At 35.7% G+C, this 22097-nt stretch overlaps 1 protein-coding gene across 4 annotated transcripts in view; it reads right to left on the minus strand.

Annotated features, from left to right (window-relative positions):
* LOC149543445 (uncharacterized) overlaps positions 1-15436 on the minus strand; it is an 86358-nt gene extending 70922 nt beyond the window's left edge. Inside the window, exons 1-2 of one of the 4 annotated variants that reach the window (XM_089798237.1) lie at positions 14673-15436; positions 14500-14577 (exon numbers count right to left, since the gene is read on the minus strand). The gene's annotated coding sequence lies outside the window, so the exon portion shown is untranslated. The remainder of the gene's footprint in view (positions 1-14499; positions 14578-14672) is intronic. The other 3 variants (XM_089798239.1, XM_089798240.1, XM_089798238.1) reach the window with 3 other exon arrangements.
* Positions 15437-22097: the final 6661 nt, after the last annotated feature.

Genomic DNA, 22097 nt, shown 5'->3' on the forward strand with positions numbered 1-22097 from the left:
GAAGATTTGATGAAAACCCTAGCGACACTGTATGAAAAGCCCTCCGCTTCAAACAAGGTATTTCTCATGAAGCGTTTATTTAATATGAAAATGGCAGAAGGTGGATCTGTTGCAGATCATTTAAATGAGTTTAATACTATTACTAGTCAGTTATCTTCTGTGGGTATCAATTTTGATGAAGAAATTAGGGCTCTCTTAATTTTGTGTTCTTTGCCTGAAAGCTAGAATGGCTTGGTAATGGCGGTGAGTAATTCTGTTCCTGAATCTAGTACCCTAAAATATGATGATGTGATCGTTGTTGTTTTGAGTGAGGAAACTCGTAGGAAATCCTCAGGTGGATCTACATCAGGAAGTGCTTTGAATGCACAAAGCAGGGGAAGAACGACTGAAAGAGGAAGTAACTCTAGAAATCGTGGGAAATCAAGAGGAAAGTCAAAGGGGAGGAGGTCTCAATCGAGAGGACCAAATGATTGCTGGTACTGTGGGAAAACAGGGCACAAAAAGAAAGATTGCTGGAATCGAAAGAAAAATGAAGGAGATAAATCAGATGGAGACAAGGAGGCAAATGTGGTAAGTAACAAATCCGAAGAGGATGCTTTGCTTCTGTCTTTAGAGAGTGTTGATGATTCATGGGTTTTAGATTCTGGCGCTTCATTTCATGCTACACCTCATAGAGGTTATTTCATTGATTATGTCCAAGGGGATTTTGGGCTTATTTATTTGAGGAATAATGAATCCTGTCAAATTGTTGGAAAGGGAAAAATTAAGATTAAGTTGCAGAATGGGAATCATTGGCTACTACATGAGGTAAGACATGTTCCAAAGCTGAGTAGGAATTTAATTTCAGCAGGGCAACTCGGTGATGAGGGTTGTGTAGTTACTTTTAATGATAAAAATTGGAAGGTTTCAAAAGGTTCCCTTGTAGTAGCAAAAAGTGTGAAAGTAGGCACCTTATATCTTTGTACAGGTCATATTGTTCCTTCTACTTTGATTGTTTCAGAGAAAAATGAATGTTCAGGAACAATTGTTGCAGTTGAGCAGGGAGAACAAATAGCTGCTATAGATTCTAATACAACGCTGTGGCACAATAGACTTGGGCACATGAGTGAGAAAAGTATGAAAGTACTTCATTCAAAGAAAGTTTTACCAGGTCTGAAATGTGTGAATATGGATTTCTGTGAAAGTTGTGTGTATGGAAAACAAAAGAGAGTGAGTTTTGTAAAGACTGGGAAGGAAAACAAAAAGGAGAAATTAGAGCTTGTGCATACAGATGTATGGGGACCAGCTCAGGTATCTTCCCTTGGTGGCTCTCATTATTATGTTACATTTATTGATGACGCAACTAGAAAAGTATGGGTTTATTTCCTTAGACAGAAATCTAATGTATTTCAAACTTTTAAGAAATGGAAATGCTTGGTTGAAAATGAGACTGGTAAGAAATTAAAATGTCTCAGATCTGATAATGGTGGTGAGTATTGCAGTCATGAATTTGAAGATTATTGCTCCACTAATGGTATTCGTAGACAGAAAACTGTTCCAAGGACTCCACAGGAAAATGGAGTGGCTGAACGCATGAACAGGACTATAATGGAGCGCGCAAGGACCATGAGGTTGCATGCTGGGTTGCCCTTACACATGTGGGCAGAGGCTGTCAATACTGCAGTATATTTGATTAATAGAGGTCCCTTTACTCCTTTGGGCTGTGGTATTCTAGAGGAAGCATGGACTGATAAGAAGGCGAGTTATTCTTTTCTCAAGACCTTCGGTTGTGAAGCTTTTGCTCATATAGACTCTGAAAATAGAACCAAGCTAGAAGCTAAATCAAAGAAATGTGTCTTTTTTGGATATGGCATTAATGAATTTGGTTATAGGCTTTGGGATTTTGAAAATCTTAAAATTGTTAGAAGTCGGGATGTCATATTCAATGAGAAAGTGTTGTACAAAGATCTGTTGCAGCAACATGAGAAGAAAGAAGATGATTATGTAGTGCTGGATGATACTCCAAAAGCTAATGTTCCAGCCATTCCTCATGATGTGCAAGAACTACAACAACAAATATCACACACACCAGTAAATGTTAGAGGGTCAACGAGGCAAATTAGACCTCCACAAAGGTTTTCTCCCTCTTTGTATTCTATTTTACTTACTGATGCTGGTGAACCTGAAAGTTATGATGAAGCTGTGCAGGTGGATACTAAGATTCAGTGGGAGTCTGCAATGAACGATGAAATGGACTCTTTGCTGGAAAATAAGACATGGGATTTGTGCAAGTTGTCTGTAGGTAAAAAGGCTTTACAGAATAAGTGGGTTTACAGGTTGAAAGAAGAGGAAGGAGGTAAGAAAAGATTTAAGGCCAGGTTAGTTGTAAAAGGATTTGCAAAGAAAAAGGGAATTGATTTTGATGAGATATTTTCTCCTGTTGTTAAAATGACTTCTATTCGTACTGTTTTAAGTCTTGTGGCTACTGAAGATTTGCATTTAGAGCAGATGGATGTTAAAACAGTCTTTCTTCATGGTGATTTGGATGAAGAAATATATATGGCTCAGCCACAGGGTTTTGAGGTCAAAGGTAAGGAGAACTTAGTGTGCAAATTGAAGAAAAGTTTATATGGCTTGAAGCAAGCACCTCGGCAATGGTATCTGAAATTTAACAGTTTTATACATGAGCATGGATATAACAGGTGTCATTCAGATTACTGTGTTTATTTTAAGAGGTTGGATGATGATAGCTACATTATTTTATGTTTATATGTTGATGATATGCTTGTAGCTGGGTCTAACATGGATCATATTAAAGGGCTAAAACGCCAGTTAGCACATGCATTTGCTATGAAGGATTTGGGGGCAGCAAAACAAATCCTTGGTATGAAGATTTGCAGAGATAGGAAGAACAGAACATTGACGCTATCTCAAGCTGATTATGTTGAGAAGGTGTTGCAACGTTTCTCTATGGAGAATGCTAAAGTTGTCAGCACACCTTTACCCAATCATTTTAAATTGACTAAGGAAATGTGTCCCAAGACACAGGAAGAGGAGGATAAGATGTCCAAGGTACCCTATGCTTCAGCTGTAGGAAGCTTGATGTATGCTATGGTATGCACTAGGCCAGATATTGCACATGCAGTGGGAGTCGTTAGCAGGTATATGAGTCATCCAGGATTTGAGCATTGGAATGTTGTCAAGTGGATTCTCAGATATTTGAGAGGAACATCCAATAAGTGTTTACACTTTGGGGGCTCTACTACTGATTTACAAGGCTATGTTGACTTAGATTTGGCTGGGGATATTGATACCAGGCGGAGTACTACAGGTTATGTCTTTACTGTTGGTGGGGTAGCCGTGAGTTGGGTTTCTAGGTTACAGAAGATTAATGCTCTATCCACTACAGAGGCAGAGTATGTTGCTGCAACAGAGGCAGCCAAGGAGATGATATGGCTTCAGTTCTTCTTGGAAGAATTGGGACATCCTCAGAAGGATAATTATTTGTTCACAGATAGTCAGAGTGCCATTCATCTTGCTAAGAATTCAGCTCTGCATTCTAAGACCAAACACATACAGTTGCGGTACCATTTCATTCAGTCAGTTTTGGAGGATGGACAGTTAAAGTTGGAGAAGATACATACCAATGACAATCCAGCAGATATGTTGACAAAGGTTGTAACAAGGGAGAAGCTGAACTCCTCTTCAGCTTCGGTTGGTCTTTTAGACTAAACATGAATAAAAGAACAGTAGAGTCCAGGGTGGTTTGATCTAGTGGTAGCCCCATGTGGTAGTGGTATTGCTACAGGATCAGTCTCCAAGTGGGAGATTGTTGTTTAGTGTGGAGCCTAATCAGTCCCCAAGTGGGAGATTGTTAGATTGTGGTGATTGATCAGAAAAGTATTGTACATACTTCATAAATAGTGGCCAACATGGTAGCCGACATATTATGGCCGACATATGTATAACCCTAAAGCGGTTTAATACTTGTATAAAAAAAGCTTAGGGTTGGGTATTTTTCATTATGTTGTGATGCAAAATTGGTTCTTGCGGCAGTATTGAGCTGTAAGGGATTACGGATTGTAATCAGGTTGTAATCACTGGATTGTAATAAGATCAAACTTGTTGTTTGGTGGACGTAGCCCAGGGATTGGGTGAACCACGTTAAATCTTGGTGCCTTGTGTTCATTTCTGTGTGATCTATTATTTTCTGTTATTGGTTATATTTGCATGTAGTTTTTTTTTTTTTTTTGTCTGTGGTTTATCCTAACATAGATTCACATGTTCAAGCTATCAACCTGCAAATTCAGATTGAAATCAAGAGGAAATTAAAGAAGGCACAGAAGATCTAGCCACATGAGGACATATTCAAGGAAAATCAAGAGAGATCAATTTCATTGGTTCACGAAGATGCAAGTGGTTCAAGACGATTCTATGAAGAAATCCCAAAGAATGATGAGGTGGCAATTGTTTGCCTCCTCCAATTAGAAAATTTCAGTTTCAAGCACAATCAATCATGACATGCCAAGTGTCCCATTTTCTCATTGGCTATCATAATCATTGTGATTTTCTTATTGGCCCATGAATTGGTGCCTTCATGTAATTGGTTGCAAATTTGGCAACCCTAATTAGGGTTTATGGGAAGAAATCTTAGCGCTTGATCTTGAATCGATCTTGGCCCTTCGTTGTAATGGAACTACTATAAAAGGCCAAGGCCTTCTGATTTGTAATTGATTAGAATGAATTTAGGAGATTAGATTAGCTTAGAGTTAGGAGGTGATATTAGAGAGCTAGGGTAGAGTAAGCTAGCTAAGGGAGAGAGACTTGATCAAATTGTTGCTATAATGCTTATCAAAGTATTTGACAATTCATTGCTCATTCTTCATGGTGGATTACTTAATATTGCTTTGTAGTGTTGCACGGTTTCCTCAATCTTTCACTTGGAGTAAATTTATCTTCATGTTGAATCAGTTAGTTAAATGGAAGTTGTTGTGGATGTTTACTTGTTTGATTCAAACAAATCCAAGCCACTATCCTCTTGCCGATGATAAGGGTGTCTTGTGTGCTAAGTCGATGGTTGAATGCACATAACTTCAATTGATATCCAATCTTTAGTTTGCATCCATTTGATGAAATTGGAGAGGAGATATTGATTTGAAAACCATTTGCCTTAGAAGCTTACACTAGGTGGGTGGAGCTGCTGGTAAGATTACATCTAGTAGAGTCCAAGTCATCCATGATTCCTTGCGTTCATAGTAGAAGTAGAAGTAGAAATAAAGGTTAGAAGTTTAAGTTGGAGTTGAAGAGGAAAAATTAAATCATATTTTTTCATCGCACATTGTAGAGCCAAATCTTTAGGAGTGCAAGAGTTGATATCCATTGAATGAATAAAGTAAGTCCCTTTGTAATAAATAGCATATCACATCATAAAAACGAGTGAAGTCCATGATAAAGAAGGAGCCTTTAAGTCATTTCATGATCTTACTTTGCATGCTTAGCATGAGAGATGACCTTATATCAAGAGAGGATTGAGTGTTTGGTGTTTCTCCTCAAAACATTAAGTATTTGATTCTACATGTTGTAGTGGAACAAAACTCACATCAACAGGTGCGAACCTTGTGATTACAGCCTATAGATCTGGTCACCTAAGAATGTCCACCTTGATACAAGCATCTTGTGATCAACCGAATACATCTGATCTTTTTAGGGATTTAAACGTCTTATCCTCCACTAGATCTAGATATTTTCAATTGTGACTTTTCAATCTAACCCTCTCAATGGTTTTTATCATAGATGGAAAACTCGCCGAGTACTCGGCGAGTTTTTCCTAAAAACTCGCGATTTACTGGTGAACGCGGCCTGTGACGGATTTAAGCGGCAGTGAGTGTGTTTTTTCTCATTCTTTCTTGTATTTGCATTGTTTAGAACCTTGAGGAGTGAAGAGAAGAAGGTTTAGAGGCATTCTTGGCTAATTGCAAGTGATTCAAGGCGGATTTGAGTGGATTGTAGAGGATTCTAACCGATTTTAGAAGACAAATTTTTTTCCAGGTATGTTCATCTTATCATAGTTTGAAAACTTTTTATAGTTTTATAACAAATGTTCTTTTGTTTTTGTTGTTTTTTGTAAATGTTTTCAAATCATTTAAAATCATTTTGAATCATTTGAAACCCTAGCTTCTAAGGATATGGTTGAAGTTTGTTGTTTGCTAAGGATATGGTTCAAGTTTGAAGTTTGAATCATTTAAAACCCTAGCTTCTAAGTTCTAACTTTGTTTATTCATTTCTCTATATATTTATGTGTAGGGCAGCGGTCAACCATTAAAAAAATGACAAACCCACAAGAAGAGTGGCCACAAACACCATGCCCATCTGGATATATAGGCACTCGGCCTAAAAATGCAAGAGATAAGGCATGGCGGTATGCCTATGAAGCTCCAAATCCAAATGATATTGGGAAGGTGATATGCATTCCCTGTGAGAGAATTATTTCTGGAGGCATAAACCGCCTCAAATACTACCTTGCAGGCATAAAGAAACATGACTCAAATCCTTGTCTCAAGGTAACTGATGAAGAAAAAAGATTCATCCATGCCCTACTTGCAGCTGCTGAAGAGAAAAAATTGAATAGGGAGAGGGCAAAAATAGCTATGAGGGCAGCCATAGCTGAATCTGAAGGAGCTCCTTTTGATATGCAAGAGGAAGAAGAAGCACTTGAGAACATACCAGGATCTCTTCGTGGCCCACGGATCCGCAAACAAAATTTCTCTTTTACCGGTTCCACTTCTTCTACATCTCCTACTTCTTCATCATCACCATCCAGATCCCCATCAGGGATAGGTGGTTATTTTGTGCCCAGGAACACACCTGGAGCACAACCATCATTAGAGGGCACTGCATGGTTTAAGGAGGTGCATGAGCAAACTGATATTGCAGCAGCTGATTTTTGGTTTTTCAACAATATCTCAATGAATGCCGCTGATAGTCCCTATTGGGTCAATATGGTGAATGCAATGACAATATCAGGCAAAGGGTACAAGCCGCCTAATCGCAAGGATATGAGTGGAAGGTTAGTATTTTACTATTTAGTAATTGTAAATAATTGAGATTCACTTTAGTTCATTGTTATATTTTAAATCTTAATTGTTATAACTTATTTCCTAATTTTTTACTAACACTTACACTTTATTTAATATTACACTTAAATTTTGTAGGTTGCTTGACAAAGCGGTTGGTAGGGTAAGATTGTTGATAGAAGACCAAAAGAAAGAGTGGAAGAAGTATGGCTGCACCATTTTATCTGATGGGTGGACAGATGGAAGAAGTAGAACCATTATTAACTTCTTGATTGCTTGCAAAGATGATGTGGTGTTTTGGAAATCTGTCGATGCCTCCAACAAAGTGAAAAATGCAGCCACATTGGCTTTAATGTTGGAGAATGTTGTCATGGAGGTGGGAATAGAGAATGTGGTGCAAATAATCACAGATAATGCAGCAGCATATGTGGCAGCAGGTAGATTTAATTTTTTATATTTGAATCAATATGAATCATGAATGTAATGCTATGGTATTATTCAATTTAGATTTGATGTAATTTGTAAATACTAAATATGGAAAGTTTGTTACTGATTATTGATTTTTTGCTAATCTTTTAGGTAGAATCCTCCAAGAGAGGCATCCCACACTTTTTTGGTCACCTTGTGCAGCACATGTCCTTGACTTTCTTTTGGAGGACATAGGAAAACTTGATTGGGTGAGTCCAGTTGTGGAAGATGCTAGGCGAGTCACGAAATATATCTATAATCACCCATGGGTTCTCAGTTTGATGAGAAAAGCCACTAAAGGCAAAGATTTGATGAGACCTGCTATGACAAGGTTTGCAACGGTCTTCTTGACGTTGCAAAGTATTCTTGACCACATATTGGCTTTGAAGCAAATGTTTGTGTGTGCTGATTGGGTTGCTTCACCTTACTCAAAGAAGCCCGAAGGAGAAGCTGTGGCACGAATAGTCTTTGATGATAGCTTTTTTGCAAAGGCTAAGGAGATTGTGGAGGTAACTTCATTATATTTTTAGTTTATTCAAGTTTCATTTTCAATTCATAACTTACTATGTTATTAACTAATTTGTATTTTTCAAATTTCAAATGTAGATGTCTCTGCCCCTGGTTCTAGTCTTGCGCACATGTGATGGGAAGCAATCCCCAATGGGAGGTCTTTATGAGGCCATGGATAGGGCGAAAGAGGCTGTTAGAAGTTACTATCACAGGGACAGTCTCAGATTTGACCCCATTTGGAAAATAATTGATAGGAGGTGGAACAATATGCTCCACCAACCTATTCATGCAGCAGGCTACTTCCTCAATCCCAAATTCAGGTACTATGATAATTGATTGTCCTTGAAGTTGGGATTTTAATAAGTCTTTATTTTACTTTACTTTTTAAGGTTGTGTAGTAAGACTTGATATCATTTTCTATTTGTTTTAGGGCTGATGATTCCTACTCAGATCCTAATGGAGAGGTCATGGAAGGTCTCTCTAAATGCATTGAGAGAATGATATCAAGTGAAGAGGAGAGAGACCTTATTGTGACCGAACAACAAATCTATGTGGAATCAAGGGGTCCTTTGTTCTCTTCTATGCTAGCAAAGAGAGCAAGATCTACTCAAGCACCAGGTAAAGCGTCAAACTTTAAAACTTTTGCTAATTGATAAGTTGTGCTTCTGATTTTGTTTTTTATTGCTTTATAACTTTTTAAATTTTGTTTTGCAGATGGTTGGTGGGCAAGTTGGGGTGGCAATACCCCCAATTTAAAGAAATTTGCTCTCAGAGTCCTATCCCAACCTTGTAGCTCATCCCATTGTGAGCGCAATTGGAGCTTATTTGAGTCCATCCATACAAAGAAAAGAAACAGAATGACTCAAAAACGGCTTAATGACCTTGTTTATGTGCACTATAATCTTAAGTTGCGCATAAAAAAATCACAGCTCTTAGAACTACTTGGTCCGCTTGATCTAGATGAGATAGATCCTTATTTTGATTGGACAGCACAGGAGCCAAGTCCATTTTTTACACCAGATGAGATCGCTGATTTGGAGAGGCAGGCCATGGAGGGGGAGGTTGACACTGATTTTCAGTTCACTATGGATGACATTGAGGATGAGGACAAGGATGATGATGATTCAGGCGAGGATCAGACATTACCATTAGGAGGAGATGCATCCTCTTCTAGGACGCCGAGCCAGTCAGTAGGGACGTCGAGCGAGGGGGCACAGCCACAGAGTTCACAGTCACGCAGCTCACGCCCTATCCCAGTGCGGGGCACTTCTTCTAGGACTAGACCCCCTCGCTTTCCTGCTAGTGCAGGTGGAAAGAGGAAGATGTGATTGGCATTGTCACATTGTATTGATGTATTTAGACTTTTAGTATTTACTTCTAGTTTGACAGATTGAAACTATTTAGTAATTTACTATTTTGCTTCCTACCATGAGCATTCTGCATGAGAATGCAATTTTGTACACATTATGCATTTATATATATCTAAACTTTGTTTCTTTCTTTTGTATTGTCTTTAATTAACTTATTAGATGCATCTTCTCATTAAATTTTGCAAAATAAATGTATTTTTAATTAAATTGCAGCAGTTTTTTAGGTTCCTGAGTTTTTTTTTTAAATCGCCGAGTTTTTCCCAATTAAACTTTTGGGGGGCTTGGCGAGTTTTTGCATTTGGCGAGTTTTCCAACTATGGTTTTTATCTTTAGCCCTTACTGCACCTAACTCCATTAAGTTTATCTCAAACAACATACTAGTGACCAGATGTACTGTGCTTTTACAGTTTTTACCTCTTATCCTGCTAGATTTAGTCTCTTTGGAGTCTTTCAAAGTTGATGTTTCTTATTGAATAGAAACTGAATATTTTACAAAGCAATAGCTTTTCAAATCTATGTTGATCTTCAAATCATTTTACAGATTTTTTCAATTAAAAATTCATTATCTTGTAGTGCAGATTTCTCCTACTATAAGTGTCCTACAATAATGATTTTTGCACATCAAAACCACTCTCTGAAAGCTTTCCAAAAATTATTTTCATGATACATTCCAAGAAGTATTGAGGAATCTATGACTTTGAGACAACTGCCTTGCCATTGTGAAGGAAACTTTCATATATACTTGCCTACAGGTTTTATTTCCAAATCTTTGGCTACAAAACTGTGGTTCCTTCTCTTTCTCAATCCCATATCTGATTGAAAACAGGCTATAGCTGCAAAAGTCTAGAAGTGAATCCTCAAAAAAATCCTTGTAAGAATTGCTGAGTACTACAGTCTTGAACAGATTGTTTTTGGACAAACACATGCTCTTCAACAGATTTTGGCTAGACAAACTTAGGACTAAACCAAGCTAATGCAATTTATGGTTCAAGTATTGAACGTTATGCTTCTGCAAAATCAATCACATGCACGCCCATATCACATGTCCACAAGAATTTCCAACTATCAACTTGGATCCAAATATACAACTGATTTATTTGCATTCAATTCCTATAGTTGTCAATATAATTGTCGATTCTCCACCACTACAGTCTTTACATGATCCTAGGCACCCCAACCACAAGGTGTCATGCATTCAGATCATTAACCACATGACCCTGGTTTAGTTATTGCTTTTAAGTACTACAAACACCATACAACAGATTCCACTTGTGAGGAAGTCTACGTATTCAAGATCCACCTTCTTCATTGGTTCAGTTAGAATATGACAAATTGATGATGAATTGTATTGTTTATACCCTCCATCTGTCAATAGAAAGTCTTCATTTAACTCAATTTCCTCATAACTGCAAAGATGGTCTTTTCACAGCTTCAATGGAGACAGTGTGTCTTCTTGCTCCAGTTCCTACCATAGCTCTAGTTCTTAAGCATTTTTTACCTTGCTGTTCCACTAGTGTTTTCATAGTTATGACACCAGCAGATCCAGACCTGTGCACAAAAGACAGATCAGCATGGAGGATGAAGTTAGACATGAGAACAGGGCCCATCTATGTAAGAGTTTTTATTTGTGATTAACACCCAGTTAACTATTCCAAACTTGATTTTTCTTGACAAAATTCAGACTCAACTAAATTGACTAGGAATAGCTGGACATTCGACTAGGTTGATTGCTTAGTCAAAGTAGTTGATTGCTCAGTCAATCTGCATGACACTCCACTAAGTTAATAAGTTGAACTTGGAGCTTTAATAGACTCACCATCTAGTTTCTCTTAGTTGGATTCATGGTGCACTTCTATTTAAAGGGTGTGTGTTCTAATTTCAATCACAATGAATAGAGTCTTTTAATGAAATTTCACTATAGGGCAGTGTATTTTTTCAGTTTCAATAGAACAGGCTATAGACGCTCAAAAATGGTTAGCGCCTACTCTTTCATCACCTTTACATCCTAATTTGTCCCATTTTCTCAATTCACTAATTTTGATCTTTTGGCCAACTTGATCATCATTCAGACTTGTTTCACAATGTTCTCTGAATATCTTTCGGCATGTTTTTCATCATTTGTAAATTGTAAACCTTTTCAATCAAATACAGATCATCTCTGGATCGATTCATATGTAATCTTAACCTTTTAAAACTGATTCAAACGCATTCCAATGTCATCAAAATCACTTGAAATCAACTCTAATCAATCGTCATCATCAATCCTTCAAGCATTGTAACATCCTTCGATGCCTTATAAATATTCATCGATTCATGTCATAAGTCCTTGGCATGTCATCGTTTTATCAATTTGATCCTCGGCATTGTCATGTCCCTTAGTGCCTTGTCATCGTTTATCATCAATGTGATCATCGACATTGTTGAGTCCTTCAGAGTCTGATCATGTCCTTATTCAATCAATTTAGTAGCACTGACTTTGTTCATTGATGTTATTATGATGAATCTTATCAATCGATTTCAATCAACCTATGGCATTTATAGTGTTCGTTTAATGTCATATGTCGTCAATCCTTGTCATGTGTCCTTGACAAGTCATCAATTTCTATCATTCATCTAACATCATTTATTTCATCAATGTGATCACTGGGTTGGTCCAATCCAATATCATCCTATATGATCTGCATTTATCCTTCAATAGGGATATCTTGCATTTATTTCATCATTTTGGCCAATCAATTTGTCAATTTTCCCTATAGAAGTATATAACCCATAGTCTACTCCTATGTCTTGATCATTTAATTTTATCCCCTCTTACTAATTGTTCTTCTTTACTAACTCTCACAATTAATTAATATTTATTAATTAATTGTTCCATTTTTCTTGAAGTATGAGAATGTCCTATTTCCTAATTCCTCATTTTCTTATTTCTCTAATTTCTGATTTCTATTTCCCATTTCATATTTCCTAATTCCTAATTTCTAATTTCATTTTTCTAATTTCCCATTTCTTATTTTCTAATTCCCTAATTTCTATTTACCATTTTAGAGGGAATTATGAGTTTTTAAAATTCAAAAATTCTAACTCTTACATTTTTCCACTAATTGTGCTTCCACTTCGTATTTTCTAGCTTCCGCTCTTGCACCTTCCTTTTTCCAACTCTTACACTTTCCATTCCTTTTCTTACACCTCCCCTTTCATTTTCCACTTCTTCTAACAAATGTGCTTACATGGTTCTATGCACATCTCTTACAATTTGTCATAATGTGCCATTTAATGACACATTTTCTAATTTTAATCTTTTAATCATGGCAATTTTCTAATTTGTGCAATTTAACAATGACAAATTTCAATTTGCACAATTTTTCTTCCAATTTTGCATTTTGGCTCTCAAATCCTATAAATTGAGCCTCTTTGCACTTGTTTTGCTAAAAACATTCTCCTAGTATTCTCGCTATCCTGTCATTTTGTCATTATCATATCATTATCTTCTTGCTATCATATTGAAGGTCCATTTTGTCAAGGCAAAGAGCTACATCAACATGACCACCGTCATGGAGAAGAAAGGAGAGCATAGGAGCTACATTTGAATGGGGGTTTCTTGTTTTAATCTCTTTTAATTTCAAATGGCTTTTATGTTAAGGATAGAATAGTCTGCATATTCTTGTATGAGATTTGTGGCTCTTGCATTTATGCATTCTCACTCTTTTTCTAGCCCTACACAGGCATGCAGTATTGAGATTTCAGATCTGTGCTTATTTTCTGTTAATATTGTCAGCAATATGTGTGTGGATTAGAGTACTCAGATATGCTGTTTTGAGTTTACTTTTCCATGCTAAGCTCTTTGCAGTTAGGACTAGATTTCCTAAGTGCAGAATCTGTTTACCATCGTCTGAAAACTGACCGGGACACCAATGACTTCTCATCTATTGGCTTGAGTTTTATGCTTTGAATCAAATCCTTGCACGAATACAACATTTATATTCACAATATAAAAATCTTTTCCATCCAAATTATCAATTGTGTAGCATGAATCTTCACATGAGGATCATGTTGACATCAACAGAGAATTTTGTTACCCAAAATATTTCATTCCTAGGTGTTCCAACTCCTCTCATTTAAAATTTGGATTGTATAAACTCCACGTGCGCAGAACAGAAAGAAGGTGGTACATTTGATGTTGACTGCAACGTCCTGTACATCTGCAACAGTACAACACCATTTTTGACCCAAATATATAAGCACATCATGTACATTTCCCATTCATGTAATCCTTCCCTTAATAAATAACTCTTTATAAGCACGTGTCCCTAAACCTGTAACGTGATTCATTCCACACACAATATAAGAAATCCTTGGATGTATATTTGATTTATAGAAATAAATTATTAATTATAATTTATATATATGTAGGTATGTACGTGTGTCTAGAACTATAACTTGCTTTATTTCTCATTAGCACATTATTATAAATGCACTGAAGCAATAGACTTGAATGGATATAAGTGGTATTCAATCTCAACTCTGATTGGGAGAAAGCATATAGCTCCTCTTTTTTCCAATTTTACGTTTTTCTTATTTTTCGGTCTATGCACTAATTGGCTTGACGGAAGCAGAAGATAATGAGAACAAAACATGGGCTAGTGAAACAATTCACCATCGTTCAATTCACAAATTGTTAGGGCAATAGAGGACATGGAGTAGGCTTGAGCATACGTAAGTGGGTTTAAGTAATTATAAACGTACGTATACGGCATATCTTGTACAGGACATGTAAAGGTCCCCCACTCTAGCCAAAGTTCCATCTTGAAAACAGAATGTTGAACCGTATCATTCGCATAAGTAATCTGACAGACGACTATTTAGCAAGACATTCGTAGAGAAGAAGTTTGAAAATGTGAACTTGAGAGGCCTATCTTTATCCAATCAATTTAACCAGGCTGCATTTTGTTGACTAATTATAATTAAACAGCAACTCTGTTTCAGCGTCTAAACGATAACCTTTCCCTTTATGCCCACCCATTTCTAAGACTTCAGTACTAAAACCTAAAAATACTGACAACTGAAAATAAAGAAAAACAAACAGAGCTAATTTTGATCACCTCTTACAATAACGACAATGGAGGCTATTGGGCAACGATGCTCTTCCTCCAAATCGTATACCTAATAATTGTGTTTATCTGCGCATTTTACAGATTATATGTTGACACCCAGCATAAATGAGTAAGGTAACACATAATAAATGCAAAGAGGATAGGTAAATAGTCTACAATACCTTCATGTAGCCATGAAATAGTTCTGTAAAGATTGGCAGTAGGTGTAGAAAAGTATGAGCTGTGAAAGTAGTAAGGGGGTCGACAAAAGGCACTTGTCTGTGATCGCCAGGTAGCTGTTAATAACACTAAATTGAATACAAGTCGATTGTTCTGTATTTTATTTGACGTTTTTACGAAAAGGAAAAGTACATCGCCAACTCCCTGGAAGGGACTTCTACGGTTTTAAAATAATTCAGGGTCAATGTCCACTTCTTCGTTTGACATTTAGGTACAACAAATTGAAATTCCAACCATAATTAGCCTATAAGCTTAGCGGGCCGGAACTTTGGTTCGGAATATTCGTTTGTAGTGCAATTTTGACGAATATTCGAACGCCGGCAAATTGTTTTGCATCGGAAAGTTCATGTTTCTGATCATGTGGAGTAGATATCGGCACAGCGAACCTTCGGTATCTGTAAACCTTTCCTTTTCAACTAGCCCTTTTTCGCAAAGAACAAGTTGGCGTAATAAATTAATAGATCACTGAACATGTAGAATTATTCTGCGCCTGACTTGTACCTATTGGAAAGAAGCCGACGCGGATACTTTGAGCACTGCAGAGCGTAGCTGTCTTGATCATCGGAGTCCACTAACCTATCTTTGCTTGCTTCACTCAGACGTCTCCATGATCTACGATTTCATGTGTTAGGAATGGAAACAAAACAAAGAACATTTATAGGGTCCGTTTGGTGAGCGGAATAGGAATAAGTATTTTGGAATACGTATTCTAGAATAGAACGTATCCTTGTTCTTCATTTGGTTCAGCGAATATTTGATGGGAATTCGCGGATCCGAAAATTTATGTTTTCTAAAATAAATAAAAATGGAATAGGAATACGTATTCCAATAACACCTATTTGGGTGGAATTGCAAAACCCCATTTTTGGGCCAACACTGGAATAAGTATTCCTATTTTGCTTCGTATTCCAATCCCGTTTTGGTGCATCCAAACAAGGAATTCAAAATTTTTGGAATATGTATTCCAGACTACGTATTCCTATTCCACTCACCAAACGGGCCCTTAGCTTAAATTTTTGTTTTTCTTATATATGCTTGCATACATTTGAGCGTTTTGAGACTGTAGGTTTATAAATTGATCTCAGGGCTTATTTTTATCAATTACCGTGACAACATTGCAATTAGGGAAAAGGAATGATTACCACACACTACAAGTTCTATAAAGAGTTGTGTAAATGCGGAAAAGACTAAAGGTTAGCTTAAAGCTCTTCACTCACTTGTAGAGGTTCACCGAAGAAATCGGCAATTTTCCATGAAAAAATTAGGAATTCTATGTGCCCGAAGTTAGGAATTCTATGTGTCCAAAGTTACCTTGGAATAGTTCAACCAATATGGGTGGATTTATCCAATTTGTTTAATAAACTATTTTTTTGGTAAATTTTTGTAAAGTTGTTTTTTTCTAATCATTAATATTGTGGAAAGATAAACACCAAATGACCATGGTGATGTAATAAGTAGATAGAGTTTTTCCTCTAGCAAGCTACCTCCTTACACCTACAAATTTATTTTGGATTTGTAAAAGAGAATCATTGCTATTAATAGTTTATATGTGCCATTGTAACAAAAGAATTTTAAAAACTTTGTGGAAATGATAGTGCAGATGTAAAATCATTTAGCATAAGTCTAATCCTTGCAAATGGGAGCTTTTACAAACATCTATCAGAGTGAAATAGAAAGGGGGTTTTGTTAGATTTTTAAAGTGGAATTACTCTTACACGCATATAAAGTGTGGAAGAAACAAGGTCCGTGATTGGCCTCATGGCAATTTTTAGCTATAGATATGCACACAACCAATTTATTCAAAATATTTTAGAAAATATTTTGAAAAGTGATTTGCAGACATTGAAGTACGTATGTAACAAGAGACAAAGTATCAAAGTTTCTCCCCATGGAGTAATGCTTTTAGAGGTAAGACTAGGTTTTATATATATATATATATATATAACATCAAGAGTAATCATTCTCGAGGTGCCTATTTTCATTTAATCCCAAGGTTATTTTAATTGTGTTGGGATTTATGAAAATAAGCGCCTCGAGAACGATTACTCTTGGCGTAATATATATAGGTATATATAAGCTAGTGGCAGTTGCAGCGCAACAGGAAAAGTATTTTTTTCATTTTTTCATTTTTGATAAGGTTAGTATCAATTTATTGATTTATTTTTAATTATAGTTGTATAAACTTACTATAAAATTGTAGTTGTATAAACTTAATATAAAAAAATTCTTCAACATTTTAATTTTTAATTCTATATATGGTGTTTACTTGCATCACTTTAATTCATTTTTATTTTAAGGATATTATTACATAAAATTTTATATTCAAGAGTAAAGTTATTGTTGTGGTTAGAGTTAGGGTTAGAATTAGAGTTAGGGTTAGCATTAAGATTAAAATTAGGGTTAGGGTTAGGGAGAGGGTTAGGATTTTAATTAGAGTTAGGGTTAGGGTTAGGGCTATTGTTAGAATTAGGGTTAGAACTATTGTTAGGGTTAGAGTTACAATTAGAGCTAGAGTTAGGGTCAAGATTAGGGTTAGGAGGGCTATTTTTAGGGTTAGGGCTATTGTTAGGGTTAGAGTAAGGGTCGAGATTAGAGTTATAGTAACCTGGGTCAGAGTTAGGATTACGGTTAGGGTTAGGTTTACAATTAGAGTTAGAGTTAGGGTTAGAGTTAGAATTTGGGTTAAAAATATGGTTAGGGTTAGAATTAAAGTTAGGGTTAGGGTTAGGGTTAGGGTAAGGATAAGGGTAAGAATTAGGGTTTGGGTTAGAATTAGAGTTACAAATATAGTTAGGGATAGGGTTAAAATTAGAGTTAGGGTTTGAGTTAGAGTTAGAGTTAGAATTAGAGTTATAATAAGGGTTAGAGTTAGAGTTAAAGTTAGGGTTATAGTTAGGGTTAAAATTAGGATTAGGGTTAGGGTTAAAATTAAAGTCCAATTATGGTAGAGTTAGATTTACGGTTAGAGTTAAGAGTGGGGGTAGCATTACGATTACGGTTAGGGTTAGAGTTAGAGAAAGGGTTAGATTTAGGGTTATGGTTAAGGTTAGGTTTATATTTAGAGTTAGGGTTATATATAGAGTTACATAAAGGTTTGAGTCAAGGTTAAGGTTAGAGTTAGGGTGAGGGTTTTAGTCAAGATTAAAGTAAGGGTTAGGGTTAGGGTTAGAGTCTAATTATGGTAGAGTTAGATTTATAGTTAGAGTTAGATTTAGGGTTAGGGTTAGGGTTAGAAATAGGGGTAGAGAAAGGGTTAGGGATAGGGTTAGGTTAGAATATGAGTTAGGGGTAGACTTTGAGTTAGGGTTAGGGTTATAGTTTGAGTTAGGGGTAGACAAAGCATTAGAATTATAGTTAGGATTAGGGTTAGGTTTAGGATTTGAGTTTGAGTCAAGGTTTGAGCTAGGGTTAGGGTTAGAGTTTTGAGTCAAGGTTAAGGTTAGAGTTAGTGTTAGGGTTACCATTATGGTTCGGGTTAAGTTCTAATTATGGTAGAGCTAGATTTAGGGCTACAGTTAGAGGTAGGGGTAGGGTTATAGTTATAGTTAGGGTTAGGGTTAGAGTTAGAAAAAGGGTTAGGCTTAGGTTTATAATTACAGTTAGGGTTATATATAGAGTTAGCATCAGGGTTAAGGTTAGTATAAGGGTTTAAGTTGGAGTTAAGGTTAGAGTTAGGGTTAGGGTTAGGGTTAGGGTTAGAGTCTGATTATGGTAGAGTTAGATTTGTGGTTAGCGATAGGGGTAAGGGTAGGGTTAAGGTTAGTGTTAGGATTAGAGTTAGTATTAAGGTAAGGATTAGAGTTAAGGTTATGGTTAGGGTTATAGATAAGGGTAGAGAAAAGGTTAGGGTTAGGGTTAGGGTCAAGGTTAGTGTAAGGTTTAAGGTTAGAGTATGAGTTAGGGTTAGAGTTTGAGTTAGGGGTAGATAGAGCATTAGAATTAGGGTTAGGTTTAGGATTTGAGTTTGAGTTAGGGTTAGAGTTTGAGTTTGAGTTTGAGTTTGAGTTTGAGTTTGAGTCAATTTGAATTAGGGTTAGGGTTAGCCTTACAAATAGATTTAATTTTATGATTAGGGTTTGAGTTAGGGTTAATGTTAGGGTTAGGGTTAAAGTTAGAGTTTTGATTCAAGTTTAAGGTTAGGGTTAGGGTTAATATTAAAGTTCAATTATGGTCGAGGTAGATCTATGGTTAGAGTTAGGGGTAGGGTAGGGGTAGGTTATGGTTATGGTTAGGGTTGAATTTAGACAAAGGGGTGGAGAAAGGGTTAGAAACTTAGATTTAGGGTTAGGGTTAGGGTTAGGCTTATATTTAGAGTTAGGGTTATATATAGAGTTACATCAAGGTTAAGGTTATGGTTAGGGTTTGAGCCAGGGTTAAGGTTAGAGTTAGGGTTAGGGTTAGGGTTTTAGCCGAGATTAAAGTTAGGGTTAGGGTTAGTATTAGGGTTTTAGTTGAGATTAAAGTTAGGGTTAGGGTTAGGGTTAAATTCTAACTATGGTAGAGTTGGACTTAGAGATAGAGTTAGATTTAGGGTTAGAGTTAGGGTAGGGGTAGGGTTAGGGTTAGGGTTAGTGTTAGGATTAAAGTTAGGGTTAAGGTTAGGACTAGAATTAGGGTTAGGGTTAGGGTTAGAGATAGGGGTAGAGAAAGTGTTAGGGTTAGGGTTAAGGTTAGGGTCAGGGTTAGAATATGAGTTAGGGTTAGAGTTTGAGTTATGGTTAGTGTTACATTTAGAGTTACATTTAGGAGGACATCTTGTTCTCGTTACACATGCCTCTTAAAATAATAGAGCAATATAAGGATTACAATGTTCCCTAAGTAGTTTTATGATTTTATTAGTTACATTTATAAATAGATCATTACTTAATTTTAATTATGCTTAGCATGAATAGTGTACAATGAAGGGCTACTAAATGTTATTGAGGTAATGATTACACTTAAAATGAATATTATGCTTTAGAGTAGGTTAATAGTTAGAAATAGCACATCAATTGTATACATGATTTAATGATGAATATATTAACGATATATGTCATGTAAAAGCTTTAATACTACAAACACAAAGGTCAAGGTAAAACATTTGAAATGTTTGCAAGTATAGTTGAGAAGAATTTGAACTAAAAAGTTAAATCATTTATTTATTATTTCGATACATAGATGAAAGGAGAACTACATCTCCTAGTACAAATATTTAGATGAAGTAATAAGTAAAAATTGAAAGATGTGAAATCATTATATAGACCATGTGTACACTTCTCCATAATGATGTAAGTACATCACATATTCTTCAGAGATTAAAATTGTATTACGACCTTTGTTTGTAATATGCTCATCATAGACCTCTTTCATCATGGGTGGAAACACATCTACTTTTGTATATGTGTTGCGTATGTATTTGGCAACATCTTCCATCTCAATTATCTCTACCTCTTGTACATGATCAATTGATAAAGATGAATTCTCAAGTGCTTTTACCATAGTTGTACAGTATTGTTTAATTATTCGTGCACACTTTTGAAACTCAGTCTCAACAAAATGATTTGATCATACAAAAGCAGTTTGGTTCATGTCAGTAATGCTTGACTATCTATCAGAGGCTCCATGCCTGAAACAATTCATGGAAAAAAAATTAGAAAGCATTAGCACCAATAAAAAAGAAGAACAAATATATATTTAATCAAAGGGATATAAATTTTAAATCAATAATAGTTTTGAAAAAAAAAATAGGTCACTTGCTATGATCAAGTGTGGAGAAGAAGAATATAAAAACCATATTGTATTAAAATTTGTAATGAAATCTTGGGTATGGAAACATGGTAATATTATGACCATTCATGGATAGTAAAGAATAGACAAACATAGTTTTCAAATATTGAGTAGCAATGTATTGGTTGAAAGTCATGAAGCACAATCATTATGATTTATTTCAATCGAAGTGGTGTTTCTAATTTGAATTAATGTTATAGCTATCTTAATTTGAGGACCCAATTGATGATCATAGTTAAATTTACAAATTAGAGAATTAGTATAATGAAATTTCAACCTAATGGTACTTGCGACCATTAAAATGTGCAAATAACAAGCTTATCATGTTGCATTGAGCATATCCAATTATAGTTGTCATTAATAGTGGAATATAAACTATCAATGTACAAAATAAGAATAACAACTTAATAGTTCACGATGATGATCACATAATGTAGGAGAACAAATATATCTTTATTATTAAATAATATGTTTGAAAACATCAATGATTTTCAAGAGTTCTTAGTCTACATTCTTCTACTTTTCTCTTTGAAAGTTGTTTCCCACTTTTCATTTTCTCATAGAGGTCGTATGTGAAGGGTGGCATTATCCTCAAACCTTCCAATGACTTAACATGAGATACAACCACAAATGTCAATCTTGCTCTTTCTCTTGGACCTATGTCAATTGTGGCTTTTGAAAGATTTAGCCCTTGAGATTTTTGAAATTGTCAACGTCCATGCCAACCTTAATGGTAGTTGGAAGGTCCTACCCCTCTGCAATGGTGTTATTGGTATTATGTTTGGATTATGATCATCAAATGGTACTCCAGATTAATTATCAAATTCAACTATAACATATGCTAGTGGCTCAGGTGGAGCAGTTTCTGGTTTGTAGACAATATTTTTGATATTATCCCAATGATCCATTCACAAGATTAGCTTCTATCCATAGATTTGTAGTCAACATTACTCTTGTATTGTTACTGATCAATAACTCGGTATCACTTGATAAATCTTAATTTCTATTACCATTCCTTGACTTCGTTGCAAGGCTGCATGCAATTGGATGTCTTAAAGAATACAACATCCTCATGTTAAGGTTACAAACATTGTCAATTATAGAGGATAAATGCATTGTCTTATCAAACTCATCATTTCTTACAACATCTAATCGTATAGGTTTTCTTGTCATGAGAAAGTTCTAGTCATCTATTTGTGGATTCACATCTCTCATATTTGTGAAAAGCTAACAAAATCTTTGTTGTTGGATATTTTCTCCATCTTTCCTAAATACTTTATCTAGTGTAACTATTATCTTGAATTCTTTCCATAATAACTTTTCCCTCCTATTGCTATTATATGTTGGTCTATCATTAATAGGAGGTAATTGGCCCAAATCACCAACTAAAATAATAGATACACCTAAAAGATAGTTGCAAAATTTTAAGTTACGTACATAAAGTAAAATCACAAGATATGCATTCTATATGACCAATGTTAATAAGAATTAGGAGACATTAATAACAACATGTGATGTAAGGAAAGGGATACCTCCAAAGCTTATGTTTGCCTTATGCGGGAAGGCTTGTCTAAGTCAACAATCTATATTTTCCAACATGT

This window comes from Cupressus sempervirens, chromosome 8 (assembly GCF_028749045.1).
Source record: "Cupressus sempervirens isolate cs-2001-9-10 chromosome 8, ASM2874904v1, whole genome shotgun sequence".
In the NCBI taxonomy this organism is placed as follows: domain Eukaryota; kingdom Viridiplantae; phylum Streptophyta; class Pinopsida; order Cupressales; family Cupressaceae; genus Cupressus; species Cupressus sempervirens.